General features: G+C 41.3%; 1 long non-coding RNA gene across 1 annotated transcript; it reads right to left on the bottom strand.

The window, feature by feature from the left end:
* Positions 1-15,895: 15,895 nt before the first annotated feature.
* On the bottom strand, positions 15,896-16,241 carry LOC106941632 (uncharacterized). Its single transcript, XR_001423421.1, has 2 exons — positions 16,125-16,241; positions 15,896-16,028 (listed from the first exon to the last, which is right to left on the bottom strand). It is a non-coding gene; the product is annotated as an uncharacterized LOC106941632 (long non-coding RNA).
* Between the last annotated feature and the right edge of the window lie 212 nt (positions 16,242-16,453).

Genomic DNA, 16,453 nt, shown 5'->3' on the forward strand with positions numbered 1-16,453 from the left:
GTTCCCGCGCAATAAGCTACTGATCAGTTCATGCGGCATAATTGATACTGTAAGCTTTTCTTATGGTGGCCGCCTACTTTCTGCTTTAATACAAGCTTATAAGGTTTTTCCATGGACTATTGAGTTATTATCGCGGGATAATCAGTCATCTGATTGTGTCTCCATTGTGTTCGTGTCTGAATGGTTTAAAGGGCTGCTTTCAGTGCCGTTCCATCTGAGCCTTAACAGACATAAACATGCAGCAAATAAATCGATTTTCAATCAGTTTTTTTGCACCAAAGAGTTAATAATAATAAACATGTTTTATTATTATAAAACACAGCAAACTAATGGTGGTAGAGGGCCGCACTGGGTTAACTCGGGGAATCTCATCTGTCCGTGTATCAATCAACTCCTAACCTCTTCTTTGTTCTGTCACAATTATCGATTTATTTAATTTTGATTATCATGCTCCAATCTTTGCGAGGACTGACCACCGCGATCACCCGCTTCCTCACACACACAGAGCCAGCAGCCAGTCACCTTCCCATTCATACTTGATGACGTCACGCCCACATCGACACGCCCACATCGACACGCCCACCACCAGGTGTCAAAGCCGCTGCTCCTGTCATATCAGTAATTACTTATTTCATTCATATGGCTCTCACAGAGCCTCAGTGAAAACTTTTGAATGATTATTTCTTTAATTGAAGAGAGAAAATGTAATTACCTTTAATGTTAATTCATGATTTAACTCTTTGTAACCACATTTTGGTTTAATTCATCCCCCCACATTCATATCTGATTGCAATGAGCCCTGTTGAATCAAGAAGTTACATAGGCTTGTATTTTCTGAGGCAGACTGTCATGAATGATGAGGCTAGTTAGCATGGCCACCGATGATGACTGATAAACAGTTTTCCTTTAACAGTGGTTTCTCCGCCATTAGCACATTGAGTACATGAGATTGATGGACGGTGCCAAGACCCTCCTCCCACCTCTGATTGGTTGTTTTTGGTGGTGAGTGGTGCATTTCTTCAGAGGTAATACGTCATTTTACAAAATATGTTTCTGGGTCTCCAACACAGTTTATGGGCGGCTGTAGACATAATGTCATCAGCAGGGAAATTCTGCTGCTACATGAGATGAAAAATAAAGAAAAGTGTCTTTTTACAGCCTTGTAGACTTTTTTTTTTCCCCCACTGGAATGCCCCCACAGCTTCAATTTAACAGCTGCAACATTAAAACTTGCTCAGATGTAACCGAGAAGCCCAGCGTGGCCACACTTACACTCACTTGTTAGAAAAAAGATGTAAAATCATGCAAATTGACCAATATTACCCTTTTGGAGAGAGGTGGGTGAAGGTTAGAGTTTCCTTTAAATTGCTTTGAATGTGCAAGGCAGCTACCCGGAGGGAGAATTGATTAATGGAAGCAAAAAGCTGGAACACCAGCACATTACATTCTGTAGAGCTCTGGGGAAAGTAGACACTGCATGTGTGTGTGTGTGTGTAGGTGTGTGTGCGTGCACATTTGTGAAGTTTGTTATATTGCAACGCTACATGCATGCCGTGTTTGACTTTATTCCTTTCAGGCGTATTTTATGTTGTTTTCTCTTACGCTATGAGGCTCCTGGATAGGCCAGCATCTAATCCCTAAAACATCAATCTTGTGTCTTATGCGACTTTATCACTTCGGTAAAAATCTGCACCTCTTCACCTCCAATTTGCATCCACATGCACATGTAAACATCGGAGTCCGAGCAAGCTCAGTTCGATTGGTTGAGATTTATCTGGCAGGTTTGCATTTCATATATTTAATATAATCTGTTGCTGACTTTGGGGAAATAGAGCGCAGGTCAAATTAAGACGGACTAAAGCAAGTACAAGAGGGGCTTTGACAGCTGCAACTTAGTAAAATACGCCCTGTAACATTTAGAAGAGTCATAGTTTCAATATGCAGGGTTTGGTGTGTAGCGAAGGTTCAGTAATTCATGGATATTACAGCAGAAGACTGTCGTGTTTCCTGAAGGCAGGAAAACGATGAGTCAAATGAGACGAGCACAACAACAAAAAGAAGACACTAAACCATCTATGACTCTGCAGGGAGGGAAAAAAATCAAGAGAACGAAGAGATAAAGTAAAAGAGCAAAATACCCAAACAACAGCAAAAAGAAAACATCTTAGCCCGCTTAAAGGGAAGGATGGTGCTGAGAACATTTGAGCACAAAAGGGGCTTCCAAGTCGTCTTCGGTGGGACAGAAGATACAGAGCTACCATCACATATTTGTTTTTCATGAGGACAGCTCAGTAAGTCATAGGAAGGAATATATTGGTTGAATGCCCTTTAAAATGTTGCCCGGCATGGCAAACTTCAAGCATTTGATCCTTTGAAGATCCCAGGCACTTTATTGATACCCGGTACATTGGTCTAAAACTGTAATATACCATAAAAGAACACTTATAGACGCTGAATGAAAGAGTCCACAGAGAGTCATTTCTCATGCAGTGGCTTTGGACATGTGGAAAGAACAACGTTGTTGTGTTTTTGTCAGCACAGCCCCGATGCCTCTAGTTCCAGGTTAAACCAGATCTGATTTCTACCAATTCATTCATTCTTAAGGAATGAGGAGATTATTATTTGTGTATAAAAAATATGTAATGTCCAATGATGGAGTGTAAAATATGAACTCCTTTTGGAACAGAGATACAGTTAATACATAGAGTCAGTCACTGTCCAGCGCTGGACAGTGACTGACTGAAATCAACTTTCTTCCAGTGCTATCTAGAAACAATCAATCAGAGCCAGCAGGTGGGTCTTAGAGCTGTTAATCACCACTCCATGTGACGCTGCTCAACCTCCTACCCCTCCTCTCTGTTACATTGCAGCTTGCACAGCTTGTTATGAATGCTCAGTTTAGTTAGGACGGCCACTGATGACGGTAAATAAGCAGTAAGTTCTTTCTTCATCGATAGCACGTTTAGCAGAGAGTACATGAGGATGATTGACAGCACTGAGACCTTCCTTCGGGCTCTGATTGGTTTCTGTTTGGTTGGGGAAACCTTGGGAGACGAGAGTTTCTTTAGACAGTAGCTCAGGGAGACGGTGGAGGAGATCGGTCATTTCACAGAGTGTCTGACTCGTAACATACTGCAACGACACGGTGACAGTTTTAACATGTGTAAAAAAATACACATTTTTCACATTTAAGGGTGACACCGAGTGAAGCAAAGAATGGAGCGAGCGTTTTGCTTTTTACATATGTGACTGAAATGGGGAGCTTCATTCCAACAGTCAGAGAAGATGACTGTTAATTGAAGGATAATTGGTCTCTGAAACTTGTCCTTTGCCGTGAGCGTGGTAGTTTGTCCCTGTCGCCATGTGATGGACTGGCGTCCCGCCCGTCCAGGGTGTGCTGGGCCACTTACTCGTTGATTGCCGAAGATAGACACTAGTTCCCCTCGCAACCCTGCAAGGACAAGAGGGTATAGATGGTGGATGGATGGACAGTTTTCTTATTGCAAACTGATGCTCGTTTGCAGATAAACCTAATTTGTGGAGGATTTTAAAGCTGAAACGAGAAGATAATAACAATAACAACCACGGTTGCCATCACCATCACTGATAATGGTATTTACATTGATTCAGATTAACATAAGTTTATCTGTATAGCACACGTCAGTGACAGTGCAGCTCAAAATGCTTTACATCATAAAAACATCACACAGTCATCAACTATGAAACAAAAAACAGACATCACACATTGCCAAACGCCATCGTAAGAAATCACCAAGCAAAAATACACACCGACTACATCACAGCTAATCAAAGGTGACTCTCTGACAGCTCTGCAGCAACTCTTGCAAAGATGCAAAACAAACCCAGGATGAAGGCGAGTACGTCACAGCTCAAACGCTGCTAAATGATGCTGGTGCAGGCTCAGCACACAGTCTGGGTGAGCAGCGTGATGTATGGGGGAGGGGGGCGAGTCTTGATCCCTCTGCATTCCTCTCCTTTGTTCGCCTTCAGCCCACTCCAGGCTCAACAGGCTTAGTCAAGGCGACGACACACAAGCGGCGTCTGTCTGCTTTGGTTCCCACCGAACCGGTCCGACTGCTTTCGCGAATGATTTTTGCAGATGTCAATTATGTGCTGATAAATATATATATATATATATATATATATATATATATTTATGTAAAAAAAATAAATAATAATCCACGTACGAGCCAGAGGATTTACAGCATCATCTGCAGCAGTCGGTACTCGGCTAAGCAAACACGCGCGACGCGTCGCTAACAAGCAGAACAAAGCCCTGTTCAAATAATTTACGTTTAATTGAATTAATTGGGTCATTTGTGTAGTTTCTGTTGCGCTCCGACGCTGCAAAAACGGCCTAATTTATGAACAGAAAACACACACACACACACACACGTTCTGCTTCTTTGTGTTTGACAAAGTAGGGGAGGATACAATTTGATTTGTGTGAGAACATGTCATTACAGTAACACACTCCACACCATCGCTGGCTCCCTGCGGTAATGTACTGATTGATGCAAACAAGGCTTGTCCTGTGTCTGAACTTTGATGCTTACACAGGAGGATGTCAATCATCTCAAACTGTTTTTTTTTTTTTTTTTTTAAAAAGGACTAGCTGGGAGTGAGATGAAGCTGCCAGAGAAAATAAGACGAGAACAAAATCCATGACAGAGAAGCTTTGTGTACAGGATTACATTATAAACCCGGCTATTTTTCTCACAAAGACGTTTCTTATGCAGAGCCTCAGTTGCATAATAAGCCAAACAGACTGCAGGCTACATATTTACATAAACAGGGGTCATAAAAACCAATCCTCCTGTGTCATTTATACTCACAGCAAAGTGCTCTCAAGGAAGGGAATTTATTTGGCTTCATTGTGTATGCATTGTGAGGCTGCCGCCCGGCGCTGCCATCATTTCTATTAGACACTTTTCTGGCCCATTAAGCATCATTACATATTGATCCTGCTCTTCTGGATGGCAACATACCACTTATTCCCATCAGTTTTTCTTTTACGTCTTCGTTCTTGCATTGCTCATAAGGCGTCAGCGATTACCAGAGATGTATACGTTTGTTTTCTTCTTCTTCTTCTTTAGATTACATGACGATTCCTGCCGTCAGGCTATTCCCGTCGAGCAAGTATGAAGTTTTTAGAGTCCATGCGGAGTTGTGCTGTGTGGATTCTATCTTCAGACGGAAAGATGATTGTAACAACTTTTCAGTTTTTGCGGAAATGTGTTTGTTGGGGCTTTGAAACAGCTTTAGCTAAATGTAATAATTATTTTTGCTTACACAACAGGAAGATGCTGACATCAACCAAATTTTAGATTAATGTAGGAAAATGAGTTTGACAACTTTCAAATAAAATGAATACAGAGCTTTATCAAATAAGAGAGAATATAAAAGTACCAAGTGATGTCAGTTTGTTTAAGAAAAAAGTCCTTCAATCATTGACTCCCCGAATGACTAAGCTTTTCTTAATCCTAAACTGTAAAAATGGGAAAAATGTAACTCAAAAATTAGGAATATTATGGCTGTTTTTTGTTTTTTACCTCTACACATGTCATATTTCTCTATTTATACTTCTTTACTCATCCAAATGATGCTGATCATGATATCCACATCATTATTTAAATCTCTTCAAGTCCAAGTCAGCAACTTCTCAACCTGTTTTATCTGAATGTTTTTTTTTCTCCGATTGGTCCTTGCATAACGGATACATATTCTTAAAAAACAAAACAAAAACAGAGCTTGAACAACTCCAAAGCAAATGATTGTACTCCTATTTCTAAAATACATTTTATTCCAAAAACCTTAGAAAATATTGAGAAACAATTTTTCTTAAGGAAATGCCCGTCAGACTGCATCAATCTAATATGGTGTACCACAAGGCTCTGTTTAAGGCCCACTTGTGTTTAGTTTTTTTTTTTTTTATACCGTATATTGACCCACTTGAACTGGTAAATGATAAATTAATACATTTCATGAAATCTCACTGTTATACAAATAACATCTCGCTGACATCGCTCTATAAAAATACCAATCCCTTCAACTGATCTATGAGAAGACGAGCATTTTTTTTTCTCTCTACACGAGTCAGCTCGGACACTGAAAACCAAAAATATTTTCAAACCAACAAGGTTGGTTAGATTATTACGCATGCCCTTATTTCTACTCTTCTAGGCTGCTGGTGGACTTGTACCATCAGCAACAACTGAGACACTGGAGTTCACATCATTCCTCTTATAATACCCCTGTTCAGTTTTGAATCCTTCAGCTTTCATGACCCTGAGTGATGTTCGAATCTGACGTGGTGGTGATATTTTACGCCGTTTAAGAGTCGCACCTGCTCCCATGCAATGAAAGGCTCGTTTTTCTGGCTGCCTGTTAAACTCTGTGCTCTCCCATGTTTGAGCCGCCAGTGAAGTTCAAATTTCCTTTCTGGCTATCAACTCTCTCCCCTTCGGTCTTTGTAGTTCGTCCCTCGCATGATTAGCTGCCTATGAAACCCCGCAGACTGATTTCTGAACGCATTAAAAGTGGCGTAGAAACACCTCATCAGTGGCTATTCTCCCACTCAGAGGGGGGCGAGGTCCCCGTCCACCCGGCTTCCGTCGGGTGGGCATAACTTACGATAACTTACTTATCAACACGCACCTTGATCAGAGAAACGAGCGTTGAATCTTCGGCACCGTGAGCTCGTGATCCATCACAGAGACGCGCTGCTCCTGCCTCAGGAAGCCTGATCTCGTTCTCCTCTGATTATTGTTTCGACTGACGCTCTCACGAGATTATCTCTTTTCATTGTGTCATTTTTCCTGTTATTGCTGCTGCCGGTTTTCTCTGATTAGATCATAGACCCAGGGCTCTGTTTTAATGCGGTGCGTCAGGGTGAGAAATATCCGTCTCTTTCGTCACACCGGTTAAATCATAAAGCGATATTATCGTTTAAACCTTCCTCAACTTCCACTGAGAAAAGTTTACTTGTATGCTAATTGCAACAGATAGCTCTGTTGTTTAAGTGCCGCTTGGATTCGTTTTTTTTTTTTGTTTTTTCCCCAGTCAGAGGCAGAGCATTTTGAACAGACAGTGGGGATTTTTTTTGCAATTACATTTATCTGCGGATGCTTCTGTCTTTGAACACTGAAACTTCATTTTGGTCAGCGGGGAGTTTTTCAGCTCCTGCTACAGCCGCTGAATATAAACTGTGTGCTAGGCATTTTTATTGTGGCCCTGCAGTGTTTATCTGCAGGAAAAGGAGTTTCACCCTGCAGAATGGCTGTCTAATAAAAGGTGATTCAAATATATGCAAATATGTGCCTCTCTCTCTCTCTCTCTGTCTGTCCTTGTCTATCAGTCTGTACAAATTACATTTTTCACACCAGACGGGGTGTCAGCAGAGTGCAGTGTGGATTTTTTAAAATCTAAGCTGCAACTCCGTTTTGTTTTTATTGGGCTCTATATAATTTTTTTTCACAGCATATCACAATTTTACCAAGCATCTTCAAGCTGTTTGTCGTCATGGTAGCCCTGCTTGTCATGCAGCATTGCAATATTAAGCTTACTCATCAGGTTAACGCCCGAACTTTCCTTTGCCCTCCTGGTTTAGCTGCCAACCATCTTTGACGTAGTGATTAAAGGGGCAGCACTGTGGATTTTCAAGGCACTTAAAGTCATTTTTTTTTAGCATACTCAAGAAACTATGCTAGCTTCAGTTGTTGTGAAAATGCTGTATATATCAAAAGAAAAGTATAAGATTCTCTCTTTAAAGCAAAGTGACAAGCATTTCCCTAATAACATCTTCAGTTACAATCAGAAGTTTAGGAATGACCAGGTATAGACAATAGATTAACTGATTACAGACATTATATACATTTAGCTAACTTTTTTAATGAGCAGTGCAAAACTCCACTGGGCGTATTGATCTAAATATTAATAATATCAATTACATTTTCATTTTGAGAGCAGGATTTTGTAACTTTGTAGTGTTTGAAGTCAAAACTTCTGCTTTCTTTCAAATGCAATCTGTTTAATTCCTCTCAAAACCACATAATTATTATTATCTATTCAGGCAGCTGAATAATAAAAAAAAAAATCTTAGCAGAATTCAAGAATATACATTTATGTAAAGAAATATACCTCAAACCTGACATATGAACAAGGCTGAAAATGAACTATTTAAGTAAAAATAGCAATCCGGTTTATGTTATAAGGAAATTACAGTTACAAATTCAGGTAACCTAATAAACAACAGGGTGTAGTATTAGGTAATAAAGGAATTATGTTGTTTCTCTGGTGCAACATCGTTTTCTACTTTAGTTATTTAATTTAAAAAACACTTGTTATAAGATGTTGATAATTATAACCAACTAACTGAACTGAAATGACCAAATAATTTCATAATATATACTTTTTAAAGTATCGGTATTGATATTGGTATTGGCGATACCGATATGATACTCAAATTACCAAGTTATTTTATTTTATTTTTTTAAGTATCTGTACTGATTTTGGTATTGGTGATACTAGCCCTGTACTTACTTGGTATCTGACCACAATTCCCAGTGTTGCACACCTTTAGTATAATCTTTTAAAAGGTTTTTTTTTTATTATTTTTTTTACTTGAATCCTACTGACTACTTGTCACCGATTGTGACTGACTGCAGCTGGTAGTTTCTCTTTACCAACATACACAAAAAAAAAGGATTATCAAACACCCAGAACAATAGGAAAGCCCACTTAAGATTTAAAAAGACATATAATTGTGTTAAAAACAAATCTTAAAAAAAAAAAAAAAAAAGTCTTCCCCAATGCATTTGTTGTGAGAGCTTGACGAAAACCTGAACTGAGAGGTCGAAAAACAAAAAGCTCCTTCGAGAAGCCACGAGCCGAAGCTGCCGCTCTGCAGAGCCCTCGGCCCGCTTCAGCTCCCGTCAGCCACTGCGTTTGTCTGTGAACGTACCGTCTATTTGGATCAGTGTTTTGCATAATTAGATGGGAGCGATGAACTAGTTAGACTAGCGCTTCCGACAGTTCCGGTTATCCAAGCAGCTCTGCTCCGGCACACTGCGGTCTCTGCAGTGGGGCTTCATGAAACAACCGTGCCAAGACGCCCTCCTCCTGCACCTCTCTGCCCTGAATCCCCCCAATTGCTGTCGTCTCCAAACAGCTTCCCCTCCTCGCCGTGATGGAGTGCTGGGCTCTGCCCTCGTTGCCCTCCCCTCATGTACGCAGACTGGTGAGCCAGCAGAGTGGAGAAAACAGGCGCAGCTGGTGCGAGACACCAGGCGACACTTTGTGTGTGATGTGTTACAGGGGGGCTGCGCGGCATAAAAAAGTAAACCACTTCTAAATTAATTAGCCACAGTCAGCGTGGTAATTAGTCTGGAAGTGCCAGGGATTTTCGTTGTGCGAAATGAATAGGGGAGGAAGGGAAAGTTTCAATTAGTGAAGTCATAGACGGCGCGGAAAGCGGAGTGGCTGACAAGTGCCTCGGCAAAATCTCCGTAGCGATGATGGCTTCTGGGACGTCATTCAAAATCAGACGTATTCTCTTATCCTGCTTTCTGTCGGGTGGCAAGCTGAGCTCGCTTTAATTTGTACCGATCGGCTTTGAACAGATTCGCGGGCAATCGGCTGAATTCTCCCTCTATTTGCATAGCTCTGCTAATATTGTTTCTAAAGACACAACAACCTTGAGGTTGACATTAATTAAAGCAAGTGAGAGGAAAATAAAACAGCCTCTCTACTATGAATAGATTAATGAATTCCTGCGGAAATGAGACATGAAGGAGAAGAAAAGGGAAAAAAAACAACCATTTATTACTGTTTCCTTGTTCTTGGAGGGTTAAGATGATAATAATGGAAGCGCACGGTATGTAAATGAACATCTCTGATGTGGAGAGTGGAGATATGTGAACAAGAGCAGCGCTTTGCTGAGGATGAAAGATTATCACAGGCAGAATATTTTACCTGGACTTTCATGAATATGTACATCATACTGGGTACATGTCACACTTTTCAGATTTTATAAAATCTTTTGAAAACCATGTGTACTGGGGAAAAACTAATTTGCTCCCTTAGAGATTTCTTCTGTTTTTTTTTTTTAAATCAAATCTTCAGTGTTTTAGATAATCAAACAAATGTTAATGTTAATCAGCCAAAAATAACCAGAGTAAGCCAAAAATGAGGATTTTATCAATGGGGAAAAATGCTGTCCAAACAGGGCTGGTGATCAAATAACTGTGATCAGTTACTTTTTATTTTAAATGTTGAATTTAGTTTCACTAGTCACTCCCAGAACCGATTACTACCCGACATTTAGAACCAAGAAATGTCAGGAAATCTGAAGTAGGTTACTAAACCCCTAAAAAAAACCTATGGGAATCCATAAATGGTAAAAAACAAGAACATAAAAAACAAAAAAATAGAATTACAGCGTTGAAAAGAAGAATAAACCCCGTGGTAGCTGTCTGATGTTTGCTTTGCTGTTTTTGTGACTACCTGTCTAAAATGATAGGACCATGAATTCAGCTCTCTACTCCAAAAACTTAAGGAGGAACATTCTGCTCATCATTATGTAACCCAAACTCCAACCGCACTTGGCTTCTCAGGCAGCACAATGATCCAAAATCGGTCAAAATAAGCATGATATCCATACTCAAAAATTAGACAGTTATTATATTTAAGGGCCTAAGTGGGACAAAATGGCAAAAACAGAAGAAATCTGGAAGCTGTTAAACACCGATTCACAGGAATGTATTATTTTCTAGCTTTGCCCTTCTTTCTGTACGTTAAGTACATTTAACTTCGTAATGACGACGTGACAAAATGTGATCACGTTTGTGAGGTATGAATAAGTTAGTAGGGCACTGCATTTGACAAGCGTTACATGGACGTTGTGCTATTACTGTCATCAGTCTTGCTTTTGTCAGTCAGGGCTGTTTTCCCCGTTTCCCTCCCCGCCTCTCTCACCCTGCCGGAGGGGCTCATGCCGTCTGTCAGTTGGGCCGCTATTCACAAATTTACTGTGTAATTCAGCCGGATGCTTACACAGAGATTTTAAACACAATGACGTGTGGCATAACTCAATTTTACAGCCGCCAGCCTCAGTCTGTCACCTCGCGCGGAAGGAAAGTGTGAATATAAAGTGTTCTCCACGCTGACACATTCATAACCACTTCAGATTTTAAAAGCTGTTGAAAAAGACGTGATTTAACAGATACTCCAGTATTCAGCTTATGCAACCGTTTCTATTCCTATTACCATCGCTCTCTGTGGCTCGCCGTCGCTGAAACAGTGCGGTGATCATTGTAATTGAACAGTCAGCCGCAGGGATCCTTCTTTACGGAGAGAAATCTACTCTCTTGTTTTGTTCGTGTGCAGTGGGAGGTTTTGCATGTGAAAGCCATACTCAGTGGAGACGACCTGGATAGGTGCAGTGGCTACCTGTCATATTTTTGCAAAATTAAACATTAAACAAGAGAATCTTTTATTGTATTATCTGAAACTATAAGGTCAAACTCTTAATCTGAGTACAATCATTCAGTGAGTTAATCAAAAGGTTCACTTAACACCATCCTATTCTGCCAATAGGCCAACATTTAGTCGTCAGAGTATAAAGACAGAGGGATTCAGTGTTTACAATCACTCTAGAGTCCTTATTTTGCTGCTGTCTCCTCTGCAGCTCAGCCTAAAGGTTTTCTGGAGGATGTATGTCTGGGAGCTGAGATGGTCATTGAAGAAGTTTGTTTTTCTGTCTGGTCCAAACATTCCCCCGCTCATTTGACCGTATTTTTGGATCATGAAGAATCCCAGAGGCGTTTATTTAAAATGTCCGGATAGAGACCACAAGGCTATGAACTCCAATAAGACTGGCTTATTCAAAGAGAAATATTCTTGCGGCACTAAAGGTCTTTCTTCATGCTTGACAGTAGTCATTTGGTGTCTCAGTCTTGGTCCCATGTGACTAAAGTCACAGAAGAGTTTAGCAAGCCTGACATGTTCATGTTTCTGATTGTTGGACAGAACAGGCTTTTCATGGCATCACAGTTCAGCATCTCATGTTTGTTGTGGAGATTTGGTGACACCCATCAGCATTTCTGTACCATTGTATTTATACCTTGAATTAGAAGAGAATTTGATCCTTTACATTTACTTTAGAGTCTGTTAGGAGTGCTCACGGATACAAACGCCCAAAATGAGTTTCCAGCCTGTCTGTTTCCACAAAGTTGGAAGCATGGAGTTATCCAAAAGCTCTTGGTTTGTTGAAGTTGGAGCTAAGATCATGACCCCTCTGCACCAAACTTCCCACTCGACATGAGGTAGAAAGGCAATTTGCTTTTTCTTCTGGCAGCTGCCAACCCAGACCTGTGCATTGACTGGCTAGACTGAAAGGAGTGAATTCGGACTCAGGTCCAACAGTGGTGTGCAACATTTTTGCTTTGCCTTTAGTGACGTACGACTTGGGTGCAGCTTCTTAGCCATTGAAAACCAATCTGTCACACTGCTCAAGCTACTGACCGCACACCACTGTCCGCTAAACACATCGGCGTCTGCTGACTCTGCTGTGTGATTTTGCGTGGCCTAGCAATTTGTGGCTGAATTGCTTTCAATCTAATCACTTCCACTTTATGATAAGACCAATAACAGCCGAAAGTGGAGCATTTACTAGCAAGGAAATTTCCAAGTGGGACTTGTTGCAAAGTCAGCATGGCATCACGCTGGTATTCAGCGAGCTCCTGAGATCGACAAATGTCCGCAGAAGCCGTGCCTTGGTTCTGAATTTTTAAATATGTAAATATGTGCATTGACTGGATCACCTGAATTCCTGAATGGGATGGGTGAGTGTACGACGAGTATATTTACACCCTTTGCTCCCTGCCAGGTGTTGGACCTGTTTAGATTTAAAAGTGGCATCGGGTTGAGCGAACTGAGTAACAAAAAACAGATACTCATCAGGGTTTAAGCTAACATGCATTATGAGCTGTAATGCCTCGGTGCCGAGCACCTGCATCTAAAATCCACTCAAAGCTAAGCAGCTAAACCTCATGTGGTCAGCGTGATTACACTAATGCGATTATCCCCTGCTTTTCTATCCTGCCTGGATTAAAATATTGGACAGTTTAGGGGAGAGAAGTATATTTTGGGACCTGAGTGATTCAAGAGATTAGCAGCTTCTGTCTCGCTAGAATTTGGTCTGCACACAGAGTGTGACATGCATGATTGCAGAAAGTGTGCCTTTAAAAAAAAAAAAAAGAAAAGAAAAAAAAAAAAGCATACAAAGTCATGACATCGACTGGGTTTTTTCACATTTTCTTTTAAAGGCATAGTGGTCTTGTGTCCACTATGTCAGAAGTTTAGCGTATGTAAACCTCTGACTTTGAAGAATGTAACAAATACATCAAATAGAAATATTTATGCTAATATTTCTATTTGAGAAATATTAGAGAAACCTTATTTTGAATTAATGTCACACAGTGAGTAAAAATGGCTGAATAAACATCTGGTTTGAACTGCATGTGAAGTGAATATCCTACAGTTCTTATTATCAGCAGGTTTTCCCTTTTTTCAGATGCATGGAAGCAAACAGACTGAAGTGCTCTCCGCTAACCGAACTGCTTCCCGCTTGCCGCACCTGGTGCTGGGCGGCGAGCTGCTCTCCAGTCTCATCTCCGCTGCCTCGAACCAGCTGGGCACAAACCTGCTGATTGTCGACCCGGGACGCGTTTAAAGGGAGGTGACAGTGCACTGAATTCTAGGTATCACAAAAGCGCGATGGGGTAATACCTATATTCCAAGCCCAGCGGGCCGAGCCGCAGCACTTACCATTTAATAGGGAACAGCATGCGGGGAGCACTGGGCTTATTCATCCTCCAGCAGCTTTCAGGCGAACACGCGGCACTCTGCTGGGAGCGCGAGCAAACCAGTCAGCTGTGAGGCCGGCCCGGCCGCGGACACAATAACAACACCGGGTTACTTTGGCTGCAGGCGCACTTCTGTGCTCTATCGTGTGTTTAGTCATGTGTGCTACATGCATCTACCCTTGACACCTGAGACCGACTTGTGTTTGCTTCACCATGGCCCAGTGGTTACATTTCCAAATACAAACTGCTGCTGGCCTGCCTCCTGTTAAGGTTATGCGCACCAGGTTAAGCTGTTTACATGGTTTTCTAACTGCCGACCTCGTGTCTGCATGAATAAACTGACTGAGAAATATCCTCTACTCTTTTTTTTTTTTTCTTCTTCTCCTCTTGGTCCAAAACAAACCTGCAATCTGGCAATATGAATTTCACATGACAGCTGGATGCAAACACACACGGTGACAGGGAAGCATATCGGAAAGCTTCGTTTTCCAACCAGCCGATTACTGATCAGGGCTCGAGGGACAAAACGGATGCGTTTACTTTTAAAAATGTACATTTAATTAATCAATTCCAGTGCATTCACACCAAATGCGTTATGCGCATTAAAAAATGCATCTGATGCTTCGAGTTTGACGCGTGTGCATTTTGGTGCGCTCTGAACGCACCGAAACACGTTCTGAACGTCAGGCACTTCTGGTTTATATTCAAGGTCCATTTGGAGCGTTGGATCCTCAAAACGCTCTAAATGGTCCAAATCACGCCGTGGTAGACGCTCGAAACACGCCACGACGGGCCCTCGATGCGCCTCCACATGGACTTTAGATGTAAACCAGATGTGCCTGACGCTCAAAGCGCGCTTCATGTGAACGTACCATTACTAATCTGAGGTGCGAAATTTCTGTTCCTCCTACGTTGTCATGGTAGCAGCTTTGTCAAAGATAGTGACTTTTCAGACATTTGACTTTTATTGACTTTGCAGCTTAGACCACATGGAGAAACCTCCATGTAAGTATTAATGCAAGAATGAAGAGTAATTAGCGCCAGTTTCCAATTTATGTCACTAATGGTAATACAATTCTCATTTCGTTCCAAGATATAGGGTTATTTTGTTAGTCATTTGAAAATCAAAACAGTACGGACACATCCTTAACGTCTTCGTCCTGCTGTCATCGCCTGATTGTTCTATCGCCCCCCATCTGCCCGCTGCTCTCTTGTCAGACATCACCTTATCTGAGACCGAGCTGTGCAGAGGAGAACAGTATCGCCTATGACACATGAGATATATAAAATAAAATCAGCTTGTCACATTTTCTCTTCTGCCTCAGACAGAAGATTTGCCACCATAAGGATTTGTCTTCGTATCTAAGGGAGATATGAGTCTTGTCAGGGGCCCTGTAAGGTTACAGCATACCATTATCACATCAGCGATATGACAGAGAAATCTAATTTCCCAGTCAAATTGATTTCATCTAACAAAAAAAAAAGGTGCGTGTGTATTACACTACATGTTGGTAGAGCAGTTTATCATCCCTTCTTCTCTGTCATTTATCTTTTAACTCTTTATTTCGCCACTCTCGAATGTTTTTCGCTTCATGTCTGAGCTGGAAGTTGTCGTGTTGAGGCAGTTCTCTCCCTCTCTCTCCTAGGCCCGTTCCCGCTTCCTCTGAGGCTATTAGCATGGATAAAGAACCCAGAAAAAAAATCCTGCAGCACCATGACTTATGAGACATAATCCTCCACTTATGCATTGACAAGACATCCCAGACACACAAAGCACATCCTTTTTTTTTTTAACAACCCGCATAATCTAAAAGGATAAAGAAAATGGGACTGGAGATTCGAAAAGGCTTTTATCCACACTCCTGTTTTCCCTCCGCAGACTGCAGCATCCAGATCTTTGATATTGGTAGAAATGGATTACCTTCTTATCAGATTAAGTGCAGGTCCCACTAAGTTCCACCTTCTGTGTGATTACGAGGCTTCGACGCGGTAAATCATACCAGACAGAGGGGGTTCCACAAAGTTTTACTTCATGAATTTCCTGAAGGCATCTCCGACCGTTTGGTAAACGCAAAGGTTGGGTTGAATCACCTTCTGTTGCACCTAAAAGCCTCGAGTTGCTTTAATGGGTGCGGTTGTGTCCTACAAAAAAAAAAGAAGAAGATAGAATATCATAAAAAGCAGTTCACTCCAGCTTCATAAACTGAGGCTGAATTTTCATTTTGACAGCTCCCCTACCTCAGAGGATCTGACAGGTTCTTGGATCTTAAAAGTCCTGATGCTGTCTGTTCTCATGTTTCTCATTCTCTTACACATCACCGCTAAATTCTCCCTGAGCTGACAAAGAACAGGGCTGAAAAGAGATCAAGTCGTAGAGAGAAAAAGAGACGGAGAGAGATGCAGTGGTGGGTATACACAAAGACTGGAAATGTGAATGTAGGAGACCTTATTCATTGACATGGTTGTATTTTCACCTTAAAAGCTCAATTCTTCAAAAACCACTCTATTGTATTCAAGTAGGACTCTTTGCTTTTTCTGTGTAACAGAGGAACATCCTGTAAGAGAGG

This window comes from Poecilia latipinna, unplaced genomic scaffold, assembly GCF_001443285.1.
Source record: "Poecilia latipinna isolate Pla-1442-1.1 unplaced genomic scaffold, P_latipinna-1.0 Scaffold3778, whole genome shotgun sequence".
NCBI lineage: Eukaryota > Metazoa > Chordata > Actinopteri > Cyprinodontiformes > Poeciliidae > Poecilia > Poecilia latipinna.